The sequence below is a fragment of the Nuphar pumila genome, chromosome 14, assembly GCF_984573655.1.
Source record: "Nuphar pumila chromosome 14, dmNupPumi1.hap1.1, whole genome shotgun sequence".
Classification (NCBI taxonomy): Eukaryota; Viridiplantae; Streptophyta; class Magnoliopsida; order Nymphaeales; family Nymphaeaceae; genus Nuphar; species Nuphar pumila.
In genome coordinates, this window is record NC_143262.1 from 31,683,312 (window position 1) to 31,696,672 (window position 13,361).

General features: G+C 35.9%; 1 protein-coding gene across 1 annotated transcript in view; it reads right to left on the reverse strand.

Moving 5' to 3' along the window:
* The window catches only part of LOC149816729 (binding partner of ACD11 1-like), a 60,306-nt gene extending 59,713 nt beyond the window's left edge, over positions 1-593 (reverse strand). Inside the window, exon 1 of the mRNA XM_089987787.1 lies at positions 508-593. The gene's annotated coding sequence lies outside the window, so the exon portion shown is untranslated. The remainder of the gene's footprint in view (positions 1-507) is intronic.
* Between the last annotated feature and the right edge of the window lie 12,768 nt (positions 594-13,361).

Sequence of the window (13,361 nt, forward strand, 5' to 3'; positions counted from 1 at the left end):
AGCCTGTCTGCCTGTGTAATATAGCTCACCGCCGACATTCCCAATCATGTTCCACTCATGCGGCCAACTTGAGTGAGCTCAATTGCCAGTGAATTAGACAGGAATAGTGCTAATTCCTCCAGCAAGCACAAAAAAATAACAAAATTGTCGCTTAATCCCCTCAAATTCTGTCCAATAAAAATGATGGAACCCGCAATTCGAGTAGCGAGAGATCTGACACAGAGAGAGGGGGCGTGATTACCAACCAAGCCCCAGGTAAAAAGTAGGGGAACCGAAGGCAGAAAAATACCCAGGGCATCGAATTGCCAAGGAAAAAAGAAGGGGAATCCTGAAACACCCAAAATTCCAGAAGGGCAATCAGAAGTATTTTGTTAAGGGGGAACAGTGACCAACTTTGATGAACATATTAGACGCAAACCAGGAGAATGAAAAGGGAGATCTTGCACATAAAAGATATATAACTAACAAATGAAAATAAAACAGCCACCATGAATAAATCCTACGTACCTCAATTGCTCTCTGAGAGTGAAAAAGAGAGAGAGAGTGAGAGAGAGAGAGAGAGGAAAGAATACATAAAGTGCTTATATTCTTTCTTTCACTCACGATGGGCAGTTGGTAGCATTCGAACTCAGGCAAAGTAATGGTGCAAACGGATCGGATAGGTCCGGACCATGAATGTTGTTAGTTTAGATCCAAATTTGAAGCATTAAGTCTGAATCTGGATCCAGAATCATACAGGATTCGATTATTAGAGTTGATGACGGATCTAAATTTTGTTAAACATGTAGTTGGAATCAAGTATTTATAAATGGAACGGATAACATCTAAATTATAAAAAAAAATCTTATTAAACAAGACAAAATCCAATCCAAATTCACATCTGGATCTTATTGTAAGACTCTCTCTCTCTCTCTCTCTATTGCAGCACACACACACCGCACATCCGGAATCTGTTGTGTTGGGGCCCGTATGAGTTGCGTCTGGGATGGATCCAACGATTCCAACCCAAATGAACATTAATTAACCACAGACTTGGATCGCATCCAGTTGTCCAATTTTGCATAATCAAGGGACAACCAGGATGCAGTCGAAGATGATCTTTGGCAGAGTCATATAATGTGAGATTAATTGATTAAATCAGCGAAAACGATGATCAAACTTAAAATTTTAGAAATACTATGATGAATCCGGATGAGGATTCTACTCATCTGTTAGGAGCAACTAGTTAACAGTGAACATCTACAGGTTAAAGGGACGTCACGAGTTAGAAGCCCATGGGTATGCATCCCTTGCCTGCCTTGAGGTCAAAGTTGCATCTACTCGCCGATGGGCAGCAAGGGGATCTTAGGGCTTTTAACACTTTTTTTTTTTATATTTACTTGGAGAAACTGCCCCCAAGATTAGAGACCTAGCAGCTCTACACTTATGATCACTGTCCTGACAGCATAAAATTTAGTGGGCTTACCCCTTGGCCCCATGGAGTCTCCACGTTTGGGCAGCGGGGGGTGATACCCATGCAATTTGAACCTAGACCGCCTGCCTAGCAGCCTAGGCCGCATCCCATTAGGCTGAACCCCTTTGGGGCTACACCAATAAACTTGCAAGTGAAATGTAGAAAGCAAATAATAAAATGGTGAATTCGGGTTAAACTCTAAAAATCAAAATATAAAATTAACCCTTTCATGCCCTGTTTAGCAGTTTCTAGTCGTGCAAATCCTTTTAGCTTAATTTTTGCCTCTTCTCTGGAAAAAGATTGAACATAACTCCTTCCTTCTTTTCATGCTTTCTATTGCTTGGTTCTTTTTTTCTGGTTCTTTGGTTTAGCTTTTGACAATTACTTTCACATCTTAGCTAAAGGTCTCATGTTCAAATCCTTTCAGAGGCTACCTCTTGACATGCTACCCTAAGATGCTGCTGAAAGGGGAAGTTATTAGGCATCCTACCATTTGTGTGAATCTATAAACAAGTCATTTTCATTTGTATTTAGTTTAAATAACTTTTGACCTGTTTGGTTAACTTATTTTTATTTATTCAGTTTGCATTTCATTAAAAAATGAAAAGAAACGACCGTTGATTTAAAAAAAAAAAGTAAATTTATTTTTTTCTGCTTTATTCTGTATTGAAATTGAACCCTCTTTACTCTTAGGATGCAAACATGTTGAATCCCGAATAGCTAAATACATGAGATGTCGGTTCCCGATTGGGTCAGCAACAACCAAAAATTGCAAAACCTCCATCCTGATCCGACTCATTTGCGGTCTACTCCCATCATCTAGTACCTTCTTATCTACCCCTTTTTTTTTTCTTCTGCTACTGTGGTTTGTCTTTTTGGTTGTAACCAAGGATATCTGGTGGGTCCCACAACTAACCTCAAAATATTCATGCCAGGCCCTTGAATAAGTGTTTCTATTTGGTTTTAATTAAGTTTAATATTTTTTTTTTATTTGGGTTTTGTGCTTAAACATCATCAACATTATAAGAAATGACACCCAACTTTTCTTCTTTTTTGTTTTTTGGTAGGCAACCTTGTGGATAACTCCTAGAAGTCGAATCCTCCTCCATTATTGCAGTGTAACGTAGCCATGCAGCTAGCTCATTTAAGAATAAGAAATGACAACCAACCTGAAGCTTGAACAACACGATGTACGGCTGTGACCATCCAACGAAAGAACATTTACACAATGGACCTTCAAGTCTTGTTCATTGTTGCCAGTACCATTGCGATTCGCGAATCGGCCTATTCAGGCAGATTCGTATTGTATTGCAACGGGCTGATTGGGCTTGTTTTTTAATAATTTAAAAATTGTTTTAAACACTTTTAATATTTTAGTATTTGAAATATTATTTTAATATTGTATTAACACATATCATCCGCTGGTTAAAAATTGGCTGATTCAGCTTGATTTGGTTAAGCGGCCAATTCTTTGAATCGTTCTAGAAATCGAATCATGTTCGATTCTGACTTTGACAGCTAGGGATGACAGTGGAGGGGGGGGGAGATGGGCCCCGCCCTGCCTCACCCCGCTTGGACTGGGACTGGAGATGGAGGGCATGAAACGGGGATAGCGGTTAAAATCAAAACCCATGCAGAGATGACGGCAAGGATGAAGGGAAAAATTTTGAGACGGGATGGAGGTGGAGACCTTGTCCCTCACATCTGCCTCGGTCCACTGCCATCCCTATTGACATTGTTGGTCTTGTTCACTTCTTTTTTTTGGGGTAAGTTGTAAGATAACCTGGTTGAATTTTTTTTTAGAGAGAAACACAGTTTCAATATCCAAATAATTAAAGGGATTTTTTTTAAGCAAGCAGGGAGACAATCTGGTGGGATTTGAACCAGGGGTGAGAACCCTCAAGTATGCTAATCTAACCTTATCATCTAGTTATCTGTGGATACTGTAGATAAATGGCATTGATGAACATTTGGATGACACTTCGAACACAGAACACTCATTTTCTAAAATGATCAATGTAACGACCCCAACTCGTACCCCTGAAAAAGTGTGATTTTTTTTAAATCAATTGCTAAAAGTTTCTCAGAAACCCGAGGCCTTTACAGTTTCATTTCACATCCAAAAAACCACAATGAATCTTACACCCATCTTTCAAACCAAACCCAAACTGAATCAACTTTATTAATTCAAAAATCAAATAGTCTGAGACAAGTGCAAAATAAAAAAATCAGAGTAAGTGAAGGAGTAGAGTCACATTGTCCCTAAGTGATCTGTTCAGCAGTCGTAATGCACTCGTAGCTCTCCTAGAAGTGAGTTCCATCACTGGGCGTCAGAGGCTACATGATATAAAAATATGGGTGTCGAAACCAAAGATTCTGCGTACAAATTCCTCTAATAAAACAAATAAGCCTAAGAAATATATATAAGATTCATGCAATAATTTAAAAGAATACAATTATGACAATTTCATAATTTAAGAAATCATCTAAGCAAAAAGAAATAAGTGCTAAACAAAAGAGAACAACTAATATCAATATGGAACATTAAATATGTATTAAATACATGTTATCATGTAATAGAGAGCACATATTATACAGTCATTCATACAACACAAGTAAGGGAACAAGTAAATACGCATGATCTAATGCATAACAAAAAAATGTATGATGTCAGTGTATATGCATGAATAATTTATTATCTTTAACAAGTTCTCTTATTATATGTATGTCTCTATTAGGATACACACAATTTAAGTTCCTCTTTTTATTACCGTTGCTCACGGATACACCAAACAGGTAAAAATTTCTGAGGTCAAGTAGGGTTCTTAGGGTAACTTAGCACATAAGTTGTATTTTATTACTGGGTTCCAAACTTAGCTCTCGACCGAATCAACCTTCGGAATATTAGACCTCCACATCTAATGTTGGGACACTAAGGACCTCTATATCCAATAGTGATACTTTATTGGTATACCAAAACAACAACTGTGTCTACACACCACCTCTAGGTAAAGTGGCAAACTCTCCCTAAAATCGTGGCCAGGAGAAAAAACCTCAATATCGGGTTCAGGAATGACAATAATACATACAAAGTTTTTGTATCCTCGTGGTTTTCTCAAAACTGAAACTCTAAGAATCTCATTCTAATGACGAAATATCTCAGAACGTATATTACATTATTTTTTTATCTTATTATTAATGCCCATTCATTTATACCAATTTAACCATGTGCATGAACAATAATATTCATATGCATGCACTTGAGTTTGCATCATCATGTTAAATGTATTCTTTCATTCAATACACATATGCATGCCCAATGCATGCTTTCATTCATACATCCAACATGTGAACACTCATGCATCTATTACATGCAAAACATATCATTTCAAGTTATAATAGGTAGAGGTAATATGCATGATTAACTTGTAATTACATGTACTCAAACCATATGTCAGCAACCATGATAGGGCATATGATACATTAAGCACTTAGGTCATTAACGGGTAACTCATACATGCATTTGCATATTCAAAACGTAAGCATGGTAAGCATAAAAAATAACTAAGTGATGATGCACCCTTAACATAAGATAATTATATATTTATATTGTTTTTTTTTTGTCAAAAACTACTTATCTGAGCCACTAATCGGCTAGGTTTAGCAGACACAGCTGGCATGGCAAGCCAAGCCAACTAAACCCAGTTCAAATGACCTGACAGGCCAGCCAACATGTGGAACAGGTCTGGTCAAGGTTGGCAAGCCGAGCCGAGCTCGATTGGTCTGCCGAACAGACCAACTTGTGGCCCTCCTGCTGAGACTCACAATATTTTTTTTTAGAAAAACAAAAAAAAAACAAATCCTGCCTAATCGAGCCCACTCAACTGGGCTTCAGAAAAACCCTGACAGACCGAGCCAGCTGGTCTAATTCAGCTGGGTCGGCTGCCTTGAGAGGTCGTGGCCAATCTACCTCACAGGTATGCATGTATATGCATACTTAAAATCCATCAAGAATGAATATAAAATTTTTATTAAATAAACCTGTATATCCAGATTCACTAACCAGTGAGGATACTTATGCAAAATCACCTTCAAATATGCATATATAGACAAGTTTGCTTGCAGTCTATATGTGCACATGTTGGGTTTTACACTCAGTTTCACATGAATTGTGAATATAATTAATCGTCATAGAGCATGCCACTAAACCAACTATTTTATCACAAACCCATGTAAAAACACCTTAGTTCACTTATGCATGAATACACATACCTTCATCAGTTATGCAGGCATATAAAATTTTACAATCTACATATGCTAACCTATGCATGTTTACATTCACATAGACTTGGTATGCAATGATATAAAAATTTCAGAAACAGGTATGCTGGCATGACAAAACCTATATTCAAACATGCACCCAATCTCAACATACTTGTGCTGACATTTCTTTTTTTTTTTTTTGATAGGTGCATGCCCAGCCGAGTCACTCGGCGGGGCCTTGCGGCTCGACAGGCCTAGCAAGCCAAGCTAGGTCGGCTGGATTGAGTCCATCCATACCTGACAGGTCAGTCAAGGCACGACCAGGTCTGGCTAGACTTTGCCAGCTGAGCCAAGCTCGATTGGTCTGCCAGCTGAACCAAGCTCGACTGTTCTGCCGACTAGACCTCCAAAAGCCCAAAATTTGTCTTTATAAATATATATATATATATATATATATATATATATATATATATATATTTGAAAACAAAGCATGCATACCATACGTAGGTGAATAGGAAGTATCATAATATATTCAGCTCTCTGCACACCTGCATTCACAAGCATCAAGGCTCACATACTCATACTTACACATAGTTATATTTACATATGATTCCAAAAACAAATAGAAACCACATGCATGTTCAGAAATATAACATGAACATTTAGCTTATATGAACATGCTTATTCAAGCACACATGAATATTCCGATTTGTGTAAGTTCATACGCTAATAACCCACCATTATCCAGACTTTAACAAAGAATGCATGCGTACAAAATATTTTATTGTGTGCTTGCATGCATCCAATGATCCATAACATGGATCATCCATGGGAATCAATATTCATCCAAAAGCAAGCTCTAAATAATGCTTTTATTACAATTAAAAAATTCTATTTTAGCATATAAAAAATTTATTCCTTTGAAAAGGTGAAAAGAATCAAAACACATACATGGAAGATGACCCATGAATCCTCATCCATGCATGGTGGAGTAAACATGTAGATTTATTCTTTTACCATGGATTTCCACCAAAGTATTACATATAAATCCAATCAGTATTCGATTTCTTACTTGATTCAAGAGAGGCACCTTTTACCGTAGATCGAAGAAAGAGCAAGAAAATGATGAAAAATCGTTGAATGGCCGGAGAAGAAGGCTCCTCCTTCTTCTTCTTCCTCTCTTTTCCTCTCATTTTTCTTTTTTCCTTTCTCTTTTTTTTTTGATCTTTAATAGGGTGAGAGGGAGGTGATGCCCTCTCCTTCTCCAGCCCTTTCTAGATGGGGGGCTGGAAATGGGGAGTTTCCTCATTTGAGGATTCCCCCTCTCCCTTTCCAAAAAATTTTCAACTTTCTTATGTTTGACTTTTCAAAGTTTCTAATTTTTAAAAAGTCTTTCTCAAACCTTTCTTTCCCTTCACAGGTAGATTTAAGGACTCTTTTAAGAAGCCCTAAACAACCTTAAAATAAAAATTTGGAATTAAATAGATCTAATTAATTAATTAGTTAGTATTAAATAATTAATTATTATCTAGAGGTTTCCAAAAATAACTAAATTAACTTGGGAGACTTCTTAACCATAATTAACTTTAATTTAAAGTTTTTTATTAAAGTTAAAGCTAGAAAAATATTGGACATGAGTTTGGATCTGGATCCAGATCCAAGATCTAAACCCATTTCCAAAAATCGAAATAAATTTTGGACTGGATCAAATCGAGATTAATATGGGTCTTGGATAGAGTTCAGATCCATACTAATTTGGATCAAATCTATCGGATCCAATCCGATCTAAATCCGGATTTGAACCGACAAACTGCTATTTTTTTTGGAAAAACGTGATTTTTGGGCCAATCGAAACTCGAATTTAGAAAAGTAACATATTGTTGCACTCAGCATTTTGAGACGCATCCAACGACATATTACATAAATATCAAATTTCGAATCTCGCCTAAAAATAACTCAAATTTTGCTTAAATTTAAATGTAAAAAATAAAACTCTTTCCTACATTTTGAATAGCTCGCTTAGACCTAGTTGATGAGACTTGAGCCAAGCCCAAACTAAAAAACATTGGTCTAATAACGAAGTTCAAACAAATTTTCTTCTATACTTAACCAAATTTTTGAAAAATCTCAAAACAACTAAGTATAAAAATATGCAATATTACAATCTAACTTTTGGTTCTTCTTTGATTTTCCTTAGGCAAGTTGTGCCTGTGGTCTTAGGGATCACCACCCATGAGATTCGAACCCGAAACCCTTGGTTATGATAATGCGACCTCACTGTCCAACTATCTCATTTCATCATTTTGATTCCTATTTTCGTATAATCAGCCAAACATATGGAGCACTCCTTTATGAAACTGATCAAACTTTTATTTCTCTTTTTTCTCCCCAGGCGCAAGCTGTGGTTCTAGTGATAAGCCTTCATGAGATTAGAATGTGACCCTTGGTTATTATAGTGAGATCTCACTATCTAGTTATCTTATTCCATCATTTTTATTTCTATCTTTATATAGACAAATACCAAGTTTTTTTTAATAACAATAAGTACATAGGTACATCCCTCGACTAAGATGGACTCTCCAAGTGTGAAGCGAGTCAATCCTCGGTATAGAAAAGCAAGTGCGGCCATGGCTATCGAGAGACGGTTGGTCTGTCGACTTCCCCACCTTCTCAGAAGCTAAACTATTTTGACATCCACATAATTTTGTCTGTCTGGGAAGAAAGTGAGTCCTATAGTGCACAAAACCATCGCATGTTGAATTCTCTCTCGAGCCATTCTGAATAGCAAGCTGACTTCTGCGAATGCCCCGTACTATCGGTAGATCTCGATCAGGCTCACATATTCATTTCTATTTTCTTTAATCAGTGGTCAAGACTTACACCATGTCATGCGAGCTAAAACATCTTTGGGATCTAAACCCTTGACATTGATCAAAAATTGCTATTCCAATAGCTCTCCAGGCTGATCGGCTGGCTCGGGTAATCTCATGATCTCTGAAAACTCATCCATCAGCAGAGTCATCTCGCCCCATGGGAACCAGAATGTGCAAGTGCGCGGGTTCCACCGCTCTGCTAGTGCATGGATCAAATTTCCGTTGACTGTCAACTTTCCCACTGCATATGCCAGTTCCAACCCGCAATTGCTCAAGTGGTCCGGAAACATACGGGAGAAGTTCTTGAACCAAGTATAGTACCACCAGGGAAAAAAGGGTCCGATGTTGAGAGCTCGATGCTCGGAAAGACCTTGTTGCACCTCGTAGGAGATGTGACCCTCAGGAAAGACAGAGTTGAGCTGACTGGATGCCATTGGACTGAAAGATAAGAAGATTGGAATTAGACTTAGGAAAAATACAAGAATTTTGAAAATTACAGGCAGGATAAAGTGAAATGCTGGAAATTCAAAGTCCAGAGGAATGGAAGAATGAAAAATCACCTGGAGTTTTGAAGAAAAAGTGGATAATTTGAAAAAATCATCTAGGGTTTTTGAGAAAAAGGAGATATTTCACAAAAGATGGAAAATGAGGTATTTTGGAAAATTATCCAGTATTTTGGAAAATTTGAGGAAAATATATAAAAATAAAAAGGGAAATGATTACAACACATTTAATCACATTCTGCATAAAACAATTCTGAACATACAACACTCCCTAAAAAGCTGACGCTAAAGGCATCAATTTTGAAAGAGCTTTAGGACCTTAATCCTGACTCTAGGCTCAGATTAGCTGTGTCCAGTCCAGTTATGCCGATATACTCGGGTCGAGACCCAAAGTACGTGGCATATGATATTCAACTCTGGTTCTAGGCTTGTGTTTTCCAAACAACCTTGAGAGCCTGCCGATATACGTTGGACTATGGCCCTTGGTACATGGCAGGGGGCACTAGCCCAAATGAGTGACCCAGTTGTGAGGCTCTGTCCCGAACTATGGTTCTGGAAGAGAGCCTAGCAACGTGAACACCGGGTAGACATAGGTGGGGTGTTTTTTTAAAAAATAATCACATGCAGACAAACAAAGGGCTCTAAAATCCTAAAGCGATAGATTTTTGAAATTTTTGAAGAAGCAAACATTGTTCTCGAGCAAATCCTAGATTGAAGAGGGTTATATTAGACCTAAGTCTATGTGAGCATGAAAATTTCTTCTCAATTTGGTTTTACAAAACCATACGTAGTCTACATGCAATCCATGTCAGCTGGGTTCAAGTCTAGGCTCCTAGGTTCACATGACATCATAAAGTAAAACTGACATTCCATAGAACATGATTTTGATAATTGAGCTAAGTCAAAGCACATAGTTGATCAAACGAAGATAGGTCCCATCACGGTCGCCAAACCTGTTATCGTCGCAAAATTTTCCCCCTCCCTCTGCAAGAGAGAGAAACGATTCTGCAAGTCAAACTCGACCAAAGTTTTTGAAAATGGTTTTGAAAATTACTCGCCGTCGTTTTTTAAAATTTGCAGAAAAATTCTGTGGAACAAGATCCACCTGTTGGTACGAGGTTCAATCGTTCCTAGCGCCTTTACCAGGGGTAATCGAACCAAGGATCAATTGTGTGCTTTAACTTGACTCAAATATCTAAATTATGCTCTATTTTTCCTAAAATGCACAGAGAATCAGGCATGTGCTATGGATTTTTGAAAAGATGCAAGTTTGAGAAATATGATGTTTGTTTGGAAAATTGAGATGTATTTGGAAAATGACTAGAAAAGTGCTTAAAAATGGAATTTCTGGGAAAATCATTGAATTTCATTGGAATTCAGAAATTGTATTAGAAAATGACTTTTGAAGGTAAAATTGATTCTCGGGAAAACTTGAACTTTGTGAAAATCGATTTTAAGATTTGGATTTCTTTTCTAAGGAAATCGATTCCTAAAATGGATTTGAGAATTTTGGGAAAATCAAGAAGTTTATTGGAAAATGACTTTTGAAATGGAAAATGGATTCTTAGGAAAAACAAATCTTTGAGAAAATCGACTTTTGTAATTTTGGATTTGAGATGAAAATTAATTTCTGAAGGAGATTTGAGAATTGTAAGAAACCAATTTCAGAAATAATTCAAGGATTTTGAGAAAATCGATTTCTGAAAAACTTAGGATTTTAAATTTTGAGAAAGTTGAAACATTGGAAAATCATGATTTGAACTTAGAAAATACTTGGAATCTTAATTGAAAATCCAGAGTTTTGTGAAAATCAATTCCTGAGAAAGACTTGGAAGATTTTGAGAAAACCGATTTCTCTGAAATAGAATTGGGAAATGAGTTTGAAAATGATGCAAATTGAATAAATGAATATGAATTTGAAATATATTTCTTTAAGGAATTGGGAAAATCCTTTTGAAATTTTGAGAAATGCAGTGCATTTTTTAAATTAGCCTAAGAGTGTAGGCTGAATGTGGCTAATACGAAGATCACAAATCTTGGTTTTCTTTGTATTCTAACTATGGCCATAAATACGAATCCCACCAAGTTTGTAAACTCCCTAAGAGCTTGTGCATGCACCATTTGTGTCAACCATAGTGGATTTAAAAAAATGTGCATGAATGATGCATCAGATATTGAAATTTGCAGAAATTAAACTATATGCAATGCAGTCCTATTCTATGCAGAAAATGTAACTCTTTTTTCAAATATTACGTCCGTATATTACATTAAATTGAAATAAAAGAAAATAAAAGTCTTCTTCCTGGATATTCCTGCAAAACAAAAAAACATGTTACCACAAAAATGTAGGTTTATCTGAATTTATCTGAAAATATTAGAAATTATTGGATATTATTCAGATATAAACCCAAATTCATACCCCCTTTGATATAAACATGAGAAATGAGTAATCAAATTCAAAAATAAACTTGGAAATTTGAAATTAGAGTAAAAATAACCAAAATACCCCTAGTGACCTTGAAATCAGGGTTTTCTAAAAGAATTTTTATAAAATTTGAAAATCAAATGAAATATATTTAAACACAATATGATGATATGCATGGAAATCTAGAAAATTAAAGATTGGAATTTCGAAATTGAGGTCAAAATGATCGAAATGCCCCTCATAACAAGACTATGGCCTTGAAACCAGGGTTTTCTAAAATAAATTTTGCAAACAGTTGAAATATGAAATGCAAATGATATTAAAATTAACCCTAATATGATATGATATGCTTATTCACATGATAAAAACCCTAAAATGACAAAAATATCACAAATTTCTGAATTTGACTTGATTTTCGCCTCTGAATTTAAAAGTAAATTAACACATAAGGTAAATGAACTTGGAATTGAGCCAAATTTGGCATGGAAACCTAGACTAACCATGAAAATAGAATGAAGCACGAAAATCTATATTTTTGACATTTTTTTAATATGAAAAATTAACTAGAAATCCTAAAAATCAAGATTTTGCCTAAAATGCTAAATCTAAACTGAATTTCGGGTACTAAACTACCATAGAAATTCCCCAAATTTTATGGGGTGACAGAGGAAAGTTAGGCAAAGATTTTTTCCTTTTACATATTCTAGTTTTGACCTATGGTCGGAGCTTGAAAGCTCTGGCAAGTTGGATCAGAATCCGACGACTCTAGGACTTAGGGCAGAATGACAGGTTTCGGGAAAAATCACAGGAAAAATAGCAAACAGTAGAGAAATGACTGAGATTTTAGGATAATGTCCTTGACAAACAGAAGAAAAATTCCTCTTTTTATAGTTTTGGGATTAAATGAACGGTTGGAAAAGAGCAGAGGATTATTAGAGACCTAGATCTCTGTAATTCTCAAACACTAGAATTTGACAGACAAAAAATTTAATTCCTGGAAAAATACCTAAGATGCTCTTAAAATTCTCAAATTTTGGCTAATGACAAAGGAAATGGTTAGAAATAACTTCACTGTTGAAAGTTTTGACATCCAACCTATAGATTGAAGCATCACATCAGATTAGGGTCGGTCTAGACCCTGACAAGGAAAAATTGAGATTTGTATAGGTTTTGGGAAATTTTGATTTTTAGCAAAAACTAAACCTTATTGGAAAAATCTGAAAAAATACTAAAAAAACACTAGATTCTAACATGGATCTACTGTATTTTTTTGAGGAGGATTTGGATCCTCCATCTGGGAGATCTCAAATGTTCTTGTATGCTAAAACAAAACCTGGAATTTTCAGAAGGGTAAAATCCCAATTTGGGATCCGATTTATTAGAGAGGGTTTTAAAACCCAAATCGATTCAAACTGTTGATAGGACATCAAGAACACATAACCACAACTATCATGCAATTTTTTCAGGATTTGTGAATGAAAATATTTACATAAAATTATTGCTTGACTTTACGTAAACAGGGAAACATATGGATTCTAAGCTAAATATTAACAAATCTATGCAACATGGACAAAATGAAAATAATGGAATTAATCTATAAATGAAATAAAAAATAACGACATGGAATATGAAAATTAAATCAAAAACCACTCAAAGGGGGCATGAATCACTCTTTTTCTTGCTTTTGTCTCTCAAAGTGAGAGATCCAATCCATTAAATGGATGGACCTCGTCACTTGTTTAGTCCAAACACATAGACATGTGTTTCAATCGCATAAATAAAAGAAGGAAACCAATGTGGGATTCTAGTCGATGCGAAGAGGGTCTCACCTTGTATCCTAGCTA